The 21087-nt window shown below is 33.6% G+C and overlaps 1 long non-coding RNA gene across 1 annotated transcript; it reads left to right on the forward strand.

Annotated features, from left to right (window-relative positions):
* Nucleotides 1–3408: 3408 nt before the first annotated feature.
* LOC123710060 lies at nt 3409–4747 on the forward strand. Its single transcript, XR_006753790.1, has 2 exons — nt 3409–3485; nt 4415–4747. It is a non-coding gene; the product is annotated as an uncharacterized LOC123710060 (long non-coding RNA).
* The last annotated feature ends 16340 nt before the right edge of the window (nt 4748–21087 follow it).

Here is a 21087-nt window from a genome sequence, read left to right on the forward strand (position 1 = left end):
GGCCCTGAGGTTCAAGTGCTAAGTCGGCGCCTGATAGACAGTACCTGGTAGATAATAATACCCCAGAGCTGGTGCTTTCCTCGCGAATAGGTATCGCAACACAGCAAAGAAATTCTGCCAGCGTTAAAGCCAGGAACTAATTTTTTAAATTTGTTTTAAATTTATTAACTGTATATTTTAGAGAGTTTTTGACGCTTGCTTTTACTCTCGGCCTACAAATATTATGTTGATGATACACAATGATACAAATTTAATGACGTGGAATAAGTGATACCCGTATCTTATATTCCATTATAAACATATTTTATTTATTGTTATGTTTAAAAAATAAATCAATGGTGCCTTTTTGGTCTCGGCCTCAGATTTCTGTGTCTGTTTCATGATCATTTGTTAATCTAATAGGCAAGTAGGTGATCAGCCTTCTGTGCCTGACGCACGTCGTCTTTTTGGGTCTAAGGCAATCCGGTTTCCTCACGATGTTTTCCATCACCGAGCGAATGTTAAATGCGCACAAATCAAGTCCATTGGTGCACAGCCAGGGATCGAACCTACGACCTCAGGGATGAGAGTCGTACGCTGAAGCCACTAGGCCAACATTGCTCTAATGTTATGTTTAGGTTTTAAAAAACGTACTAAGTAAATAATTTCAATTCAAACAATCGAATAGGCCCCCTGTGAGGTCGTGGGCCCCACTTTGGGAATGGCATAGACTACAGACAGATTAAATTTAAATTACAACTAATAATAAAAATACATAGCGCAGAGATATCGTTTCTCGTTAAGGTAGAAGGGCATTTAAAAAGTTTGATTGAAGCGACAGCTCGAAGTTTTGATTGTATTTGAAAGTTCGGCAAAAACATCGTATAAATAATGTCGAAAAATAAAGAGGGCAATTTCATTACGGGAGCATTGAGTTGTTTGTTTCTAACGATTTGTTCTCTCGACGTCTCGTAAGTTTTCGATTTTAATGAAACCCCCTGATGGAAGGTTTGTTATACATAATAATAAACGTCGCTTTGCCATGTATATTATTTATAGGATTTTTTTTCAAGTTCAATAATAATAACTATCTACTATAATAAAAAGTTAGGGTTGATTGTAGAGGGGTGACAATTAAAGGTTGTATATATTTTTGTATGTTCATAAAATAAAAAAATTGTCTAAAAAATTTTGGTTGACACCCCTTATCACTTAGGGGTTTGAAATATAGATAGTAGCCGATTTTCAGACTTACTGAATGTGGATAAAAAATCCATCAGAATCGGTCGAGCCGTTTCGAGCCGAGGGAACGAACATTGTTAGACGAGAATTTTAAAAAGCCTTTTATTTCTTGCAAAATCAAAGTAAACTTTATCCCATTATAATTTTATATATATTTATATATACGACAATAAATTACGCAATTTTTTTTTCTGTAGGTACTATGTAATACCAGGGTATAGTCCTCCAAGGATCTCCTGGTATCTCCGTTACGGGCAAGCTGCATCCACCTGGAGCCAGCCGTTTTGATAATGTAATCCGCCCATCTCGTGAGCGGCCATCCTCTGTATCGTTTCCCAATAGGTGGTCCTTCCCTCTTATGACAGTCTTACTCCATGCCCTGCCATTTCAGCTTTTGAGCATGGTTTAGGGCTTTGACAATTTTAGTAAGGGGCCTTATCTTTATCTGTCTTATTCTATAATTTTTTCTAAACTCCTTTCACAAGTTCTCGTTTTTCTTTTACGGATCCCTAACGACCTTACGGATCCCTAAACCCCACAGACGTACCCTAACACATAATAGATTTATTGGTCAAAGACAATAAATCAAATACTACTTACACCTTTTCACACATACATCATATTATTCTAGTGAGCTGTTGGTATATTGCACACCTTCAGCTATTAACATTTAAAACAACCACGTGAGCCGTCAGCAGTTGATCAATATAAAATAATATATATTTAAAATTACTCTTCAGCTGTTAAGATTTGGAACACATGTGAGCCGTGCCAGCAGTTAGTCAATGTACAAATGAAATCCATTGCTTTTAAAAATTTCTACTGACTCCAGAATTTGTTCCTGTTGTAAAATGTTGAATTGGCCTTTCAATCTCTGAACAGTTGTTTATATATTTCTAAAATAAATTTAGTTAAATTTTAACAAATTTATTGCCAGTGTTGATGATTTATCGTCTTTTCCTTATCTTACATGCTTTTTTAACTGAAAAGATACATAAAACTTATATTTAAAAATCGATTAACAAACGATGTTAGAACAGTAACATTTATTAAAACATGAAGAAATTAGCATTTTAATTTCAAGTATTTCACATAAGTAATTAAAATTAAAATGCAATTTTAAACACCTTAAAGCGAACGACACATGTACAATACCTTTGCTGTATTCGTTCACGAATATTTGCTGACCGATATTATTTATTTATTTTAAAAAGCACATTAACGAAACACATACAAACACTTACAGAAAACACATGACATACAACAACACGATACATGCATGTGCATCAATAACAAGTGTGCACAACATTTAAAGGGAAACATTACAACGACAAAGAGAAAATAACTAAAACATTAAAAGCAAGAGACAAGACTAAAAAATACAAATAATACAATTGTGCAATTTATCATTTTAATCTTTCTACTATGCAATGGTCACTATTGGTCACGGATCAACAGTGGCTGCAGCATGTTACGTTTGAAGACATGGAGACTGTCATTAAATGGATCTGCTTCGCATGTACTCAGAGCGTAAGAGAAATTTAGCCTGTAGTCGACAAATGGACCATCCAACACAAAAAAAAAAACATTCTTTATTTTGATCATCAAACAAAATCTTCAGCTTTATACTTATAGATAGATATACTATAGTATACACAAAGATTTCAATTGCAAATTTGGGTAAAAAATCCCCCATTTCAATAAATATGAGATTACAAAATAATAAGTTGTGCTACCTTACTAACATCTTTTAAAAGTAAACAAACACTTCTTAACCATATCCTATCCAACTCAATCGTGACTTCCGTATTCATGTATTTTCTTTTTCTTTTGTTTTACATTGTAATTCATGAATCGGATCTCTTAATTTATTTTATTTTAGGTTAAGTTTGGTAATTGTATTTTTTTTTTGATATGGTTACGCAAGAAGTGAAATAAAACAACCCTGAGTAATTCTTTTCTTTCGTTTATTTTTCTTTCTAGGGTTGCCCGGAAGAGATCGCTCATTAGCGATAAGGTTTACCGTTCCGCGCTTATACTTTATAACGAGTATTAAATAAATACAATTTAATTAGTGGTAAAACTAAAATCAGCCACTCAAGCAAACATTAAGACGTCACTAACAAAATGCTAATTAGCTGATAAAGGAAGAATATAAAACGTAAACTAACCCTCGATTTCACATTACTTGAACAAGTTTTGCAAAAATATCATGAAGCCTGTTATCATATCGTTCGTGCTGCTTCTGCTGTGGAGTGTAATAGGTATAGTTTTTATTTATTTTAACAGACTTTTTATATTAATACTGTCAAGTAATGTAGCGTCCTTCTTTTGAGTTTTTTTCCGATCTACTCCCCTGCCATGGACCATTTCCATATCTTCCATAACTATCTATCTATCCATTTCATATTTTTTTAAACTGATACATAAAATAACATATTTCTTCATCTTACGCATCTCGAGATATGCCCCGGCTACATCGGTTATATTTACAAGATTCATGGGCGAACCGGGGAAAATGCTTGCGAGATCCGTTCTTTTATTGTCTTCGCCTCCTTTAACGATCTTTTGATTACTGCTCAGTCTCCCTCGAGTGATCAGAGAGTCAGAGTATTTTTGCACCAGTTTTCTGATATTGGGTTCTCCTAAATATTGTCCCTATCTATATACGTATATTGATTATTATGTTAGTTATTTTGTATATGTATTTGCGTGTTGTTCCCACGAGAATGTAAGTGCATGCTCCTATTTCACCATGCCTCCTGCTGATAGAGGACAAATCATTGTTTTTAGTTTATTTTATTACTATTAATTACTTAAGATGTCATGTGGAACATGGTGAAATGGTTGCAGCTCCTTACAAACGTTGTGTAAAAAAAACTTGGGGACTAAAAACAGTGGCGGAGAGTTTATAGCCAGTTCTTCTCTTCCGTTATGCGTCCCTTGATTTGAGAACTGGTAGTTAATGTAAAATTAGAAGTATTTCATAAATATTTCTTTTTTGACCTATATGAATAAATGATTTTCAATTTGAATTTAAATTTTATAACCATGGCCACATTTTATTACACAAATATCTTGTCTATGTCTATGTTTCATTAATTTATTTTTGTCAAATGCAGAACATAGTTGATGTAAGTCCGTCTTCAATAGAAATTTCAGTAATAACTTTTTAACATTGATGAAATTTTAGCTGCTCAAGATACAACTGACTGTCCTGGTTGTTCTGATATGACTAGGACACCGGCTGATGAGATGTCAACACATGACATCACATCTGGAACTCATTACGAACCGTATGGAACGGTAGTAGAGAATGAAGGCACAACGGAAGTGCCACAGGAAGAGTGATATAATATAATTTGGAACTTATATATATATATAGATATATAATGGCCCTGTTTTGTTTAAATTACTGGTTGGTACTAAGATAATTGTTAGCTATGAACCTGTTATAAAGTCCGATATTATCGACATATTTATATGTTCACAATAGCGATAAGTGTATATTATATTTTGAATATGTTATGCTATATTTTTATTTTTCTCGACATTATCGTATTGGATTAGAACTATGAGGATAATGTATGTATTTCTGTTAACAAATAAATATATAGTTTAAACCATTTACAGTCATGCAAATCTTTGCTGTTCATTACCAGTTTGATTTCACGAAAATTGAAAATTCCAAATCATTTATTCATTTAAGAAACACAATGTACACTTATGAACGTCAATAAAGATATACATATTAAATGCTTCTTATTTTACATTTACTGCTACTCAAATCAAGGCCGTAGAACGGAAGAGAAGAACTGGCAATAATCTCTCCCCCGATATTTTTAATCGCCAAGTTTTTTGTTTTACAATATGTTTGTAAGGATCTGCAACCATTACACCGTGTTATAACTGGGTCAACAGTCCCTATAAAGTAAAAATAAACCTTCGTAGGTATCCAGAATTCGATCAGATAATCATGGGACCACATTTTAATAAAAAAAAATGTTAATTTAATTCGCTGATGATCAGACAGTTTTGTTAATTGGTACGGCTAATCTTTTTTCCTGGTGCTGAAGAGATAGAAATTACGATTTCACAATTATTTTTCACACTACCGAAAAACAAATGGGTCAAATATATATATGAATGATATATTCTGTTTATAAGATTGATAGGAAATACTTCAAATAACATAAGGTGTGTTAACGATTAATAAGCCAAAAGTCGAATAAGGTCATGTGCGTAATTAAGTTCTAATAATCTTTATTTAATATCATACCTAAGGCAGAGTGAGTGAAGGATTATGTTATGTATTATGTATATAAACACATGATTAGAGCAAAAATCATACTGATCGAGAATCAGCTCAACAATGTACTTCTTAAAACCTCATGTACATGTTATCTGTCTGCTGAGTCCAAGGTGAGTTCCAGTATTATCACAGGAACCAACATATTTTTTATATTATTATAAGTATGGGGAATTTAAATTAAGAATCTTTTAAGTATTGAATTCGAATGTTTTAGACAAAACGTCTTTTTTACTTTTCCTCAATTGTTTCTGCAGCTCATCCAACTCCCAATAAAGCTAGCAAAGCAATGATATATGATGTTTAGGAAGCCCACGATGGGACTCTCAATTGACAATTGGACACGGGAGGCGCAATTTCTGCTGTCGAGGCACCTGGAAACAATCAAAATCTAATGGATGGACGTATGCTATTCTGCTAGAATGTAGAGGCTACTTCTGTTAATAATAATTTTATTTTAACCATTGTTTAGTAAAATAATATACGTATATGTGTTTCACTGTCAAAACTAAATCTTATTTAATCAGGTGTAATATATCTCAAACTCAAAATAACTTTATTCATACATTTATAACCAAGTATGCTTATGAACGTCAACAGAAAACATATTAAATTGATTCTAAATTTGCATTGACTATCAGTACGCAAGTTTAGGGCGTAGAGCGGGCAAGAAGAACTGGCAAGAAACTCTCTACCACCCTTTTTAATTTTGAGTCATAAAAATTGTTTGTGCTCATATACATATAAATACAACATACATATACATACAACATATACAAAATGGCTGTATTAAGCGAATATATTTCATACCGATTTTAATTTTAATAACTAAGGCAATTGTAAAGCTTCTCATTCATGTAGCATCGACTGCGCCTACGCATTCTGGGTTGTCACTTGTTCATATGAATTGTGACTATTTTATTTATATACTGTAACTGTCCAAATTAAGTCACTTCAACTTCAGTTAAATTCTTATAGTGACTATAGACCAAGTTCTAGAGGGCCTTCCGGGTAAATGCCATAGTGATGAGTCATAGCATGCTAAGTACGGTGACCATCGCCTGGCAGGGACAATTACGGGCCATTGTCCAATTGGCATTGGCCAATAAACATCTTTTCATTCGTCTAAACAACGTGCAAAAATACCCGGAGCAGTGAAGTCGCTCCGAGAAGCCTGCGAAGTGAGCTAGGCTGGCTTAGTTAATCAGAACTTTACCCACAACGGACTGAGTCCACCAACCATACAGTATCATATAAATCATCGCTTGGCGCGCATCATCCCTGGACGTAGTCAAACCCTATAACCTTGTAAGTGTAAATAAAATAATATAAAACTGCTTTAAATTTTCGTACTATTTTGTTTATTTTAGTGGAATTCAGATTGAGGCCTCCCCAGTAAGTCCTGTGACACTTGAGTGATAGACACATTACCAGAAGGCTCGCAAGTGCTTGCCTTTCAAGAATTGGTACGCTCTTTCGTCGAAGGACCTCAAGTCAGTCAAATTGGTTCGGAAATTTTCGGAAAATTCAGTGGGCAGCTGTTGAATGCGTTTCATGTACATACAGTTTTAGTTTTGAATACAATTCTATGATTCACTTAACATTATTTATACTTAGTTTAATATAATAATATAATAATTAATATATAAATATAAAGATAATATTAGAAGCAAAACAGTCACTACTACCTTTATATAATCTGTGTGTTTTCTTTGTGTTATCTATATAATCTGTCAAGTTGATGTGGCAGTCTTTCGATTGGAATAGAGAGTATTAAATCCAACTTGTCAATTTAACTAAATATTGAGAGGTGGCAACCTTGTAAAGATATATTGTAAAGTTGACATTTTTACCTGCAACTATACGGTTTGATTCAGTACCTATTGTGCGCCTACGCTGCTTGCTAATTCATTCCTTTTATTTCACGGGCTTTTGCGTTGGATTGTTTAGAGTACGCTGGATTATATCATATATTATACTTCATACAATATGAACGACAACAATCGTAAGATTAGACATTTTTTTTGGAAATAAATATGAGTTGTCACCCGTGTGTGAGTGGTATGATAATAATAAAAAACTTTATTCATAGCAGAGATATGATTAAATTAAAAAATATGCACATTCATGAATATATATACAGACAACACACAAATACACATGCTCCATGTTTGTTATATATAATATTATTTTGTTAATGTTTCAAAGGCATAAATTTACACTACGTTTTAAGACCTTCTGGCGATTCGAAGTGGTAGAGACCTAACACACACACTTTTAAGAGAAATCAGTCTCACACAAACCAGTATTTCCTTCTAAAAATAAATTAGAAATAAAGATTATTATATTATTATGGTGCATGGCGCATGGCGCAAACAGACATCAATGCACAACACATTTCTGAACCCAAGTCTTCAAACAAATTTATTGCAACGATTAACCAACTTCAGATATTTGGATAATTATAAGCCATGGATTTCGGTTTTAATATGTATGTGATAGATATACATAGCTTTCCTTGATATATAGTCTTTCCTACACAATATTTTTTATATCCGCACCAGCAGTTATTGAGTATACCGCATAAAAACATCACATCTTTGTATGAATAAAATACCCATGGACTACTAGATGTCTCGCAAGTACCTTGCCGACCTATCAAGATTGGTACTCTCTTGAAGTACCTTATGTTGAATTAAATCATCACTTACGACAGCCTCAGGTGTGGAACGCCTGATGTCGAGGTGTTAGAGATGATGAACAATTCCATTCCTCCAATGGATCAAGCCCCTCGGAAAGTGACTTGTTCAAATTAAATGTAATAGTATATATATCCTTTGGAATAGAAGTGGGAATCTTATTCTTCCACTTCTTTTTGTTTCTGTTAGGTAAGAGTTGACTTAATACATTTGATATTTCAATAAATTATGAGCACTAACATAAATAACTCCTTATCATCATTGACATAGTGATAAAAAAATAAAATAATAGAGAAAACACGTACTGAGTGGCAACGCATCCCACGCTACCTATTAATTACTATAGTTTATATATAATATTGTACACAGCTTTATTCGCCAAGTAATAAATCATTATATAAGCCTTACTGCGGTAAGAGATCCTGTCACCGCCTCTAATCCTTTTTCTTATAACTCATATTATAGTATAGGGAAAACAGTTACATACTATTTGCTTTCAATTAATAAAATTTTTAAGTATTTCCATATTAACACACAAATATAGTCCAAGAAAATATAAGACAGGTATTTACTATATTTTGTTTTTATATTTTTTTACCACGATTTAGTTTAAACGTCGATTTGGACAGTGACGGTGACTCGGCACCATCCTAAAGTATTGTAAATTGCCTTGACTGGGTGTCGTCAATAAAAATACCAGTGGCGCTACAAGCTTTTTAGGTCTGTACCTCAGATTGCTGTATCTGTTTCATGGCAATCAAATAGGCAAGTAGGTGTGCCTGACACACCTCGTCGACCTTTAGGGTCTATGGCAAGCCGATTTCTTCACGATGTTTTCCAATCGAGCGAATGTTTAATGCGAACTTACCCAGAAAGTTCATTGGTGCATAGTCTTCAGTCTTAAGACAACAAAACTAAGAAATAAATAAAATTACCTTTGTCCGAAGCTTACGTTTTTCCTTTTACTATATTGAGGTTTGTTTGAATTGAAAGTCACAGTCAATAGGGACAATGAGGCTTTTTATCATTTTTATTAATTCAATCTACAGTGACATACCCTTTATGATATGATTAATATACTAATAGCAATGTGGTATTTAATTATAACTAATTTCTTTTGACAAGTCTTTCTTAAGTGTCGTATTCATCTGGAGTCAAGTTTGATTTGTCTTTTATACTAAAGCTGAACAAACAATGACAATATTATATCCCTATAGAATGAGAAATCATCTTCATTTTAGTATACCTCCTTATTCATAAAAATACAGTCTAAATGAGACAATAATGAACGTTAAAGGTAAAAAAACGTGATACGTTAAAGGAAAACATAATGAGGAAACCGGCATGCCTTAGAGCCAAAAAGTCGACGGCGTGAGTCAGGCACAGAAGGCTGATCACTTACTTGCCTATTAGATTGACAAATAATCATGAAAGAGATACAAAAATCTCAGGCCCAGACCGAAAAGGGTTCTAGCACCTTCGATTTATTGTTTAAAATGCTTATTTTCATTGTACGATAAACAATACGACAGAGTACTTTACTTAAAATAATAAAACTAATTAAGTTTTGTTTATAAATTAATTAAGAAACTATTAGTCCATTTAAGTACCTTTAAAGTTTCTAGTTTCAGAGGCCACATCTCACTATATGTAACTAGGTGTAAGTAAAAAGTCTCTTCGATGAGACAATATCGAATGAACTTTTCAACAAAGTCTAGTACGTGCCTACTTTAGTTAATAAAATTCAGTAATATATAAATAATAGTTTTAAATTTTGTCAAGCTAAATCAAATCGGGATAGCCCCGTCTCACCTCCCTCAGGCAAGCACCAAAGCTGGCGCTGTCACGGAGCAGGCGGAAAATAGTGAACGGCTCAAGTATAAGAGTCTTTCCTCCAAATTTTGTTCCCTTTGGAGTCGACTCCTGGGTCGTGTGGTTCAAGGCGCACAGGCGCTCATTAAAGATTTAAGTTTACGCCTGGTAGGTCGGTGACCCCAGAGCTGGCGTTTTCCTCGCTCAACGAATGAGTATCGCAATACAGCGAGGAAATGCTGCCAGCGCTAAAGATACAGTGCCACAGAGCACTTTTTAAATTATAATCATTATTATATAGGTTAAGAACATTGTATATATTTTTTATTTTCACTTACTGTTAACTTACTGTTATTTTTCTAGCTATTTATCACACTTGTGTGCGATTACTCAATTACAAAAAAAAATATCAAATTCCGCACACTCTTAAATTCCGAATACTCGCATAATAGTTGCATACGGAAGTCGGTGATCATGTAACGAATGATTCATTAATTATTATCAATCGACGCCTCTCTCACAGGCATTAAGCCCAATCTAATCTTGTTAATTTAATCCAGCCCACGCTCAGGAAGACAATCATCTTTTTAACAATATTGGTGTTATGGTGTCAGATGGCAGTGTATTGGCTGTTCGCGAATCGCCAGGCATGACTTGAAGACGATTATGCTGCCGGACATCTTTCAGCCATGGCTGATAAGGCTGAAGAATATTATAATTATTATATTCAATTAATAAGTAGTAACCATATTGAACTTATTCGTACTCTATCTCTGGCGTACTATAGGCAGTTACTAGTTGCCAGCAAACTCAGCACGTAGCTTCAACGATTGCTATTTGAATATAAAAAAGAATATGTATTTTCAACATCAACACTATATCAGATACATTTAACCTGATCTATTTCATGATAATTTCCTCAGATCTCCTGTATCTGACACGTGCCGTCAACTTTTTGTGTCGAAGGCTGGTTTCCTTACGATGTTTTCCTTCACCGTTCAAGTGAATGTTACAAGCGCACATAGACAGAAAGTAAATTGTTGCATATCCGGGGATCAAACCTACCTTAGGGATGAGAGTTGCACGCTGAAGCCACTAGGCCAACACTGCTCTATCACTGATGATTTAGATATGACTAAATACATCAGAAGTTTAGATCATACACAATTATTAGACAAACTCAATATTACATGCAGGTCAAACTGATACCCTCTTAAGGTTAAAAATACTATTATTTAACACCTCCAATTACCTGTCAAAAATCGTTTTTAACAATATAATACACCAATTTCCTTTTCCTTTGTCACAAAGTGCAGCAATTATCATACAATGAAGTACCAAATTGATCTGATCAGACCTTGGATGTAAGCATTCGTTGACACGTGTAAATTTGGTGGGCTGTCACTCCATTGTTTATTTGAGATTTTATCTCTTATGGTAATCTAATAATTTGGTTTTCGATTACAAAAACACTATGCTATGATCCAGTAACGAAAATTTACTAACGTGAATAAGTTTGTTGTCGGTTTTTTTTCGAATTCGAATTGGAATATATGAGCAGTATATGACATTATAGTGAGCAGTGTTGGCCTAGTGGTTTCAACGTGCGACTTTCATCCCTGAGGTCGTAAGTTCGATCCCCGGCTGTGCACCAATGGATTTTCTTTCTATGTGCTCATTTAAAACTCGCTCGAACGGTGAAGGAAAACATCGTGAGGAAACCGGCTTGCCGTAGACCCAAAAAGTCGACGGCGTGCGTCAGGCACAGAAGGCTGATCACCTACTTGCCTATTAGATTAACAAATGATCATGAAACAGATACAGAAATCTGAGGCCTAAACCTAGAAAGGTTATAGCGCCATTGATTTTTTTATATGTTCAAACACTTTGTTTAATGCTGGATAACAACTGGCTACAATTGTTTAAAACATGATTTTGTAACTAAGATAACTTTAGGGAAAGTGACGCTGGATTAACAAAAAACTAACTTGGTTTATTGAAGAGTTCGTAAGTCAAAGTGACACATATGTTATTGGACTCAATCGGATACGAGAATGTTTAATTACAATTTATGAGTGTGATAAAAACTAAAGACCTCATATTGGCTTCAAGTGTGCGATAATTATTTACATTTTGTTTACGCTTCTAACTATTAACTAAAATATATAACTTAACAAAACTATATCTCAACTAAACTTATGCAACTTAAAGTTAGGTTACATAACTCGTGACATATTTTTTTATAGAACATGGGGCAAATGGCTCACCTGAAGTGCGCCCTCAATGCAAGAGGGTTCGCGAGTTCGATGCTAGCCAAAAAAATATGATACACTCGTTTTACAGTATATGTTACCAGCTATCAATTCTAAAATACAAGACAATCAAAAGATAGAAATCAAAAATATGTAGTTATTATTGTTAACAGAGAATTAGTTATCAAAGATGCATTGAAAAACGTTTTTTTTTTAATAATAACAGCCCACTTCCGAATGTGTAAAGTTCTGGATAAGTAGTTTAATATACTGTTATAATCGCGATGAATTCCAATGGAATGACGAACTTCTTGGTTGGTTCTTGCAGACGGGATTTAGAACCTAGTTAATTCTAAATTGAAGTGTTGAAACCATTAGATAAACATAAAGATTTACCCCTCTTATTTATAAAAAACTCTCTCTCTATTTAAACGTCAGCTCATACCTGTGCATTGTGGTCAGCAAGGAAGCATTGAGCAGACTACCTGTTTCCACCGGTTTCTGTTTTGAGGACAATGGATATTTTGTCTTCTGTGTTACCAACCATGATTATAAAAACTATATAAATATTATGGCAAAAATAACTCATGCTGGTAAATGGGTGTACACTATGATGAAATGGAAACGGATGGTAAAATCTATTTTTACGGATGGAATTTTTTATCTTAGCTGAATTTCTTTTAGCAAGAGGATTCTTTGGTATAGTCAACTTTATGGCAGTTTTGTCAATTGAGTGCTAGTGTGAGTCTTAAGTCAGCCTTCTATGCGGGACAATCGAATAATAGTTTAAGATTATCCTTGCGAAGTTTTCCTTCATCACAATCACAAGTATTAATTGCACTAATTAGAAATGTATACCCGGAGTTCAGGGTTAAGCATCGCCCGCTTAACTAAACTTGCATTTTTTGCAATCTAAAAACAAACAAAATATTGTTTGTTATCGACTCATGCGCATTTAGCACGTGGCTCCATCTAGCGCCGAATAGCGTTTATACAAAGATCAATACGTCAATTATTTCTCTTGATTTATTCGTGTTAACTATATATTTTTGTAAATTATACCTGAACAAATTTATAAGTAATTTGATGTCTAAGTATAATTAAAATAAAAACGACTGAAGTATACTATAGAGAGCTATTGATAACTAATGTTTTAAGATAAAGAAGTGTCTTTCGCAATTGTAATTGATATTAATAACACTGTTTATTAGCTCTATAAATTGGCCAGTGGTAGAGAACTGTGTCAGTGTAGCCAGTTTTATTAAAAGAGACTGAGATTATGATACCATCTCAAGACAAACAAAGTCGTGGCATCAATGAGTATAAAATTTTTGAATATTCACTTCTCCCACGTTTGAAGCAATAAAGATAATTTTAATATGAAACTTTGTTCACGATCTCACTGTCATGATGCGATAAAAATCGTGCGCCTGCATCTCGGGGCGTGGCTTCACCGTCTCTCTCCAAACATTTAGAAGCCTTAGGTGGAAGAGAGACGGTTGTATGTCACGGTTGATCAGTTTCCGAGAAGGTTTTAAATAGTACGAAAAGTTAGTGATTATAATTGGTGTATTTATTGCTACCGGTTTTTTGAATTATTTGTTAGGTCGTAAGATTAATTCGACAATTTGCAAACACACATGCTGTTCTGTGGAATTGCTGTGTGAGAATCTATGCTGGTATAGCTTTATTTATTGTAACAGGAATTAAGTTCGGAGGCGGTTGTTGTATGAATATGTTCAGATATAAGTTAAATGAAACACTTTGTTTGAAGCTGGGTAACAACTGGCTTTAGTTGTTTAAAACATAGCTTATAACAAAGATAAGTTTAGGGGTAGTGACGCTGGATTAACAAAAAACTAACTAGACTTATTGAAGAGTTCGTAAGTATAAGTGACACTTATGTTTTTGGACATTATTGGAAACGAGAATGTTAAATTACAATTTATGAGTGTGGTAAAAACGTATATTGGCTTCTAGAGTGTGATAATTATTTACATTTTGTTGACGCTTTTAATTATGTAACTTAACTAAGATTAGGTTACATAACTCAGGTCACAAAAAGATAATACTCAAATATTATTATATGCTATATTCTATACTATACCAAAAATATCACAGAAATAACGGTAAAACTATAAACTACTTTTAAAGTCGGTCAACATTACACTGTGCATTTTTTTTAATTTAAGCTAATCAAAGCTTTGGAAATAATCGAATATCAAAAAATATTCCTAATATTATTCTCAAGTCAAGTCAACATTTATTTAATGGAATCATGTGATCACTTTGTACTGTCAACTCTATCGCCTGTTCGGAATCGCGAGCAGCACACAAGGAGAAAGGCAAGGACCTCGTGCTAAAAAATTTTATCGTATTAAGTTACAATTAAATTAAATAACTGGACCACAATATTTTTGATTCCAAGCTTACTTATCTTCTAGGTAATCCGATATTTTATTGTAGAGAGCTTCTGTTTTATAATTTTCTTTAATTTATTATTTGACAAGTTTACTACATCACTTGGTAGTTTATTATAGAAGCGTAGTACAGTTTGACATATTAATGATTTATTAGCTTTATGGAGCCTAGTTGTGGGAACGACGTGTTTGTTCTTATTTCTAGTATTATAAATGTCACATTTTTTTTCAAACAAGTGTTTATTTTTATGTGCGTATATAACATTTTCATAGATATATTGGCAATGCATCGTTAACATATTTATTTCTTTAAACATATTTTTTTGTGACTCCCATTTTGTATACTGCAACAGTCCTCTTTTGCACTACGAATATGGTGTTAATATTTGCCAGCTTCCCCACAATATTATGCCATATGACATAATACTGTGATATCATTTCATTCCGATATAGTATAATAAATGTCTTGCAAAAACACTTAACTAGATTAAGCTTACAAGCGTACACAAATGATGTAGTAACGAAGTCTGTTCTTGTGCTTTACTGCAAATATATAACAAATAAAATTGTATGAAATCAAAGTTCCTCTTATGTACTATAGGCAGTTAAGCTCACCACGTATCTTCAGCGATTGCCTTAATATTAGATCGAACCAAATAACTCTGTGTTTTCAACAGTAATACTACATCAGATACATAGAATTTGAGTTTCTTTGCAAAGCAATAGATTTTTTATTATGAACGTACCAATAATTAGTCAAGTGATACGCCTAACCTGGTGTTACTTGGATCTGGTTAGCACTGCTCCTTCTTAAGTTCTCATCTCATTTCACACGTGTATTTACATTCTATACCATATTTACATAAGTGATGTTTGAGACCAAAAACGAAATTTACTTAATTTTGGTGAACTACTTGCAGACCTCTAAAAATCAGAATCAACCAGATCCACTGATCTACCTACGACTGTATCAGTTTCATGATCATTGTCATGTAATAGGCATGCTGCTGATCAGCCTTCTGTGCCTGTCATACGCCGTCGTTTTTAGGACTAAGGCAAGCCGGTTTACAATGTTTTCCTTCACGATTAGAGCGAATGTTAAAAGCGCACATAGAAAGAAAGTCCATTGGTGCACAGCCGGGAATCCAAACTGCAACCTCAGGGATGAAGGTCGCACTGAAGCCACTTGGCCAACACTGCTCTATTGCTATTAAAATACTCTATTACGATTGATTATATCTTTACAAATGCACTAATTAGAAATATCTCATGCTCAAAATCGCTCCGATCCGCGTCACGCTCGAATTTTTCCGTAACTCACATCTGAAGCTGAATTAATGATCCGATGAGTCTAGTCATACGGTGCCGCCATAAAAACGTTGCGAACAATTTTGTTTCGCTACCAACGTTTGAAAATTAGGACGTGGTATATAGAAAGTCTGAGTATATTATATATTAATTAGTATGTATAGTTTTCATTCACTTCGTTATATATGTATAATAATATATCGTTTGTAAAACCTAAACATAACAATCAAATATACAGTATTTACAATAATTGTTTTTTTTTGTAATAAGGGAAATTCAATAAGTAACCTACTTATATAAGTCGCATTTATAGATCAACTGCGTATAGTTTTAGTATTAATTATTCTTATTTTTTATGTACTATGTACTTTTACTCACAAATCTTCCAAGATTTCTTTACTTACACTGTGAATTTTTACTATTATTAATATTTTACAACTATTTTTATTTTACTTATTGCTAAACATTTTTTGTTAAGGGTTCTAGATCGAATTTGGGTTGTAGCATCACTTCTAGATTATGTCGAGAGCACACTTTTCGTGATCTCCTGAGCAGACTACACCGTGCAAGGCCTGTATGAATACAGAGGCATCCTGGCCGAGACTCACTACAAGCCTCATTCAAGGTTTGGCTGCAGAAATTTGGTTGGGGTCCACGAAAAGATTTAACAATTAACAAGGTATTAATTGTATATATATCAATTAAGCATATAGTGTCAACCGATAATGGGATCTGCATCTATACCTTGCAAAGTATTTATGAGTCTCTAACTCTGCTTTTGGGTGTATTTCAAAAACATAGCACTGGTGACCCTGGAGCTGATGCTTTCTTCGCACAACGAATAAGTATTGCAATACCACTAGAAAATTCTGCTTGAAATGTACACTGCTACAGGGGCGAAACTTTAAAAAATTGTCTTTTATTATGTAGATAAAGTAAATACTGTATCAGTCAAAGTCAAAAATAATTTATTAAGCTAGGTAACACAATGTACACTTATGAACGTTAAGAAAAAAAAATATATTAAGTACTTCTAATTTTACATTTACTGCCAGTTCTCAAATCAAGGGCGTATAACGGAAGAGAACTGGCAATAAACTCTCCGCCACGCTTTTAATCGCCAAGTTTTGTTTACACAACGTTTGCTGCAACCATCACACCATGTTCCACATGACATCAGCAGGAGGCATGGTGAAATAGGAGCACGCACTTACATTCTCGTGGGAACAACACGCAAATACATAGTCGAAATAACTAACATCACCGCATACACGAATTCAAGTACGTGTATAGCTGTGTGGTTTTTATTATAGAACAGGGGGGCGCAAACGGGCAGGAGGCTCACCTGATGTTAAGTCATATCGCAGCCCATGGACATTCTCAATGCCAGAAGGCTCGCGAGTGCGTTGCCGGCCTTGTTGTAAATAAATAGTTCTTTAGTAATAATTTTGTCCTACTTTCAGGTAAGTCCATGCCACATCCAAGCCAGTGCCACCTATAAGTTCGTAGTTCTGCGGGGGACCTTTAATTGCTCTCATCTTGATACGGGTGGTACATGGAGCGAGGAAATGGGTTTTTCGCGGTAACTGTCGCAACTTTGTACAATACCATTATCGGATTTGTTGAGGAATTTTAGCTTTAACGCTTTGTAGATGAATTTTAGAATACAAGCTTTTATGAAGAGTCTCGGCCTAGTGGAACTGACTGAGCATGATGATATTCCATGACTCAATAATGCGATTTTCTCGTTTTATATACGCAGAGAAGTTGTGCAAACGAGGGAAGAATAAAACTGGTATTCGATCCGAAACTAGCGTTTAGACAGATATAGTTTAAGAGTGAGAAGTTTTAGAGCAGTTTTTCCCAAGGATTTTCGTGCCCAGCCTTTCTAAAATTCTTATGAGTATGTAAAATACATAATTATTAATATAAACAAAAATATTTCTCACTTAAGAAATAATCTTTGAGGAAGAAATTACTAGGAAAGTGTTAACGAAACACAGTATGTTCTCAAAACATATAAACAGATGCTGGAATTAAAATTACAAATAATTTTAATAAATTTTCGAAGAGCTAATTAGCAATCAAATTTCTACTGTAAGTAACATTGTTATAAAGCGTTTAATAAGTCCTTCGTCGTGTTCAAGGTCTTCTTCATAATCGGTGTACTGGAATCCGCTTAACAACCCCCATAACAGATAGCCCTTCCTGTATTGGAGCTTGGTTTAGGGAGTTTATGGTTTTATTAGTTTGAATTTTACTTCAAGCACTGCCCTTGTCTATGTGGAAAGAGAACCAGAGTAGCAGTGGATCAATACAATTTTGCTACCCGACATTTATTTACAAAAAAAAATCCAATAATAAAAAAATATATAATAATAAATAATAAAATATCCAATGATTTATAACAAAATTATAGCAGCGGAACAGAAACGTAACAAGTTCTTTTTCTTGACTACTATGGTGCCTATACTGAATACAAAAATATTTACCACTTATTAAAACCCAGTAAAAATGTCATTTGCAACCTAATCAGATTATCCACGCATCGATATTAAAATGCGGTCAATTAAAATAATTCCCCAGTTTTTGTAGCCCTCGGGCTCATCAGTGGGAATGCTTCAAAATAACAATAATTATATGTTCTGAACGAATAATGATTGAAAGCTAACTTTATTATAGAGTAGGTAGTATATTTTTATATTTGGGATATTGTACTATCTTAAAATAAATATTATTTAACATACGATCAGATATCAAGTGTTTTCTAGTTCTTGTTAATGACAAATGCTTCTTAACAATACTGAATATCGCAAATGTATATAATATGCAAAATGTATTTTATTAATTTTATTAAGTACTCTTGGATATTTTTTTGTTTTGGAAATACATACAGCCATGTTTTCATGTCATTGCCAAATTTCTATCTCTTGCGTTTATTCATCACATACAAAATAAATCTTTCATAATTATGATGTTGGTGTAGATTTATTGATTAAGTTACTAGAGCTCAAGTATATACTTAATAGTCAGGCCCTGTTGCTCAGCGGTTGACGCAGATTGCCCTAAGTAACACAATAAGCTCGATTTCCGGCATGGGACAAACACACTTGTAAACATATACTTTGTGTTTACAAATGTGTTTGCCCCATGCATAGGATTTGTCTCGTATGTACAAGTTGTACAAGATTCATAAGTCCCTCTGTTATGACTTTACTCTATATCAAAGCAAGAGATCGCCTGAAGCAACCCATCTGAATCGTATGAAGGCTTGTCGAACGAAAACCTCTGTTATTAAAAGGCATTTAGGCGACAACCAGTATGAAAGAGCCTTAAAACACACGAATTTAAACCTTAAATCTTTATTATAAGGTCTATATTAAACGTAGAATGACGACTAATCTAGCTTAATTGACAAAGTTATTTGATGAAATATAAATGAAACTTAGACCTTATAACTTTGTGATAAGAACTAAGGTGTCCGAAGTTAAACTTGTTCCACGGTCATCTGGATTTGTAGTGATTAGTACAAATGAATTAACCACTAGTTGTTCGATTCTGTTCATTTATAAATTATATTGTTTGTTGAAATATCATAAACAATACTGTTAAGTTCTGTTTAATAATTTTTAACTAACCTTAAGGTTAGGTTAGGTTTACAATTATAGTACTAATTATTATTTTGTACCTACAGAGTATTCTATTATTATAAATATGCTGGCAGAACCTTTGAATTTGTTAACCATCAATAGAACAGAAGATACGTCCTCTCCTCTTTTTGACCAAATATACAAGATATTTAATCATCTTGGCTTAGAAACACTCAGTTGTGGAACGACGGACGTCGAGGTGATGCGGATGATATTTGTATTCTGCCTTGAAGTCCGATGTCGAAACCGAGGAGTCCGAACAACTCCTCGGAAGACTTTTCATGGTAAATGCAGTAGAAGATGGACAGCTTCTACCGCATTTACGTCACGCATCGCTAACGGATCAAAAATCAAAATCTAACGCGTTTTAATAAATTAAATTTCCACCTATGAATATTAATATAAACTATGCCAGAATATAATTTTATCATTTTTTGTTTGATACATGTTACATTATATATTTAACATTATCAAATCATTGCGTTGCACTGACTGTCAAATAGATTTAACAAATTAAAATATCTTTTTTAGACGAGAGGTAAAGAGGCAAGTTAATAAAGGGAAACATAATGAGGAAATTACTATATTCTGGACACAGATGAAACCTGAGGCCAAAACTGATGAAGCACTTTTTCAATTGATTTATTAACACTTCGTTGCATACAGAAATATAATACAATTCATACATCTAATTAAGTGAAAATGAGGATAACTGGCAGCCTAATCGCTTTCAAGCGCAACCACTGTGACAAAAAAAATAAGGTGAACAAAAAGTGCAAAAATAGACAAGACATATTATATTTATTAAGACAAAACTAAAGGAACAAAACATAGCAATTGAACAATTAACATTGGAGCTTTGGTAGACGTAGTATATAGCATTTTTTAGTGAAATTAATATATTATCTTAATAAAAATGAACCCTTCAAAAACCAGATAAACAATGTACAAAGCGTCCCTTTCTTACCACAAAAAAAGTTTTCGCGGGCCAAACGGGCATTTTTCCTTTCCCTCACAAACGGACCACAGTGTTTGAAAAAAAGTTGCACGCCCGGACAAAGAGATATTTTTTTGTATTTTATATTTCGAATTTCGTCTCGTAATTTCGTTCGTTAGCGGTTAACATTCGTTGGATATTCGAAATTATTCCGTAAGCTTTCAAAAGTTTTTTTCGCGTTGTTATTCTTTTTTCAAAGTTCGTCAAAGGGTTAAGCGTCTTAAAAATTAAAAACAATTTCATGCAATTAACTGGTAACAACGTTGGACATAACTGGTATGAACGAACGTTTTATCCCGTTTTAATATTGCAATAATAACTTTTGAATAATAAAAGATATATTATAATTTGTTATTTCTATTGAACAGTCAGTACAACGGAATGATTTAATAATGTTATAGATATAATATAAAACTAAT

This window comes from Pieris brassicae, chromosome 5 (assembly GCF_905147105.1).
Source record: "Pieris brassicae chromosome 5, ilPieBrab1.1, whole genome shotgun sequence".
Taxonomy (NCBI): Eukaryota; Metazoa; Arthropoda; class Insecta; order Lepidoptera; family Pieridae; genus Pieris; species Pieris brassicae.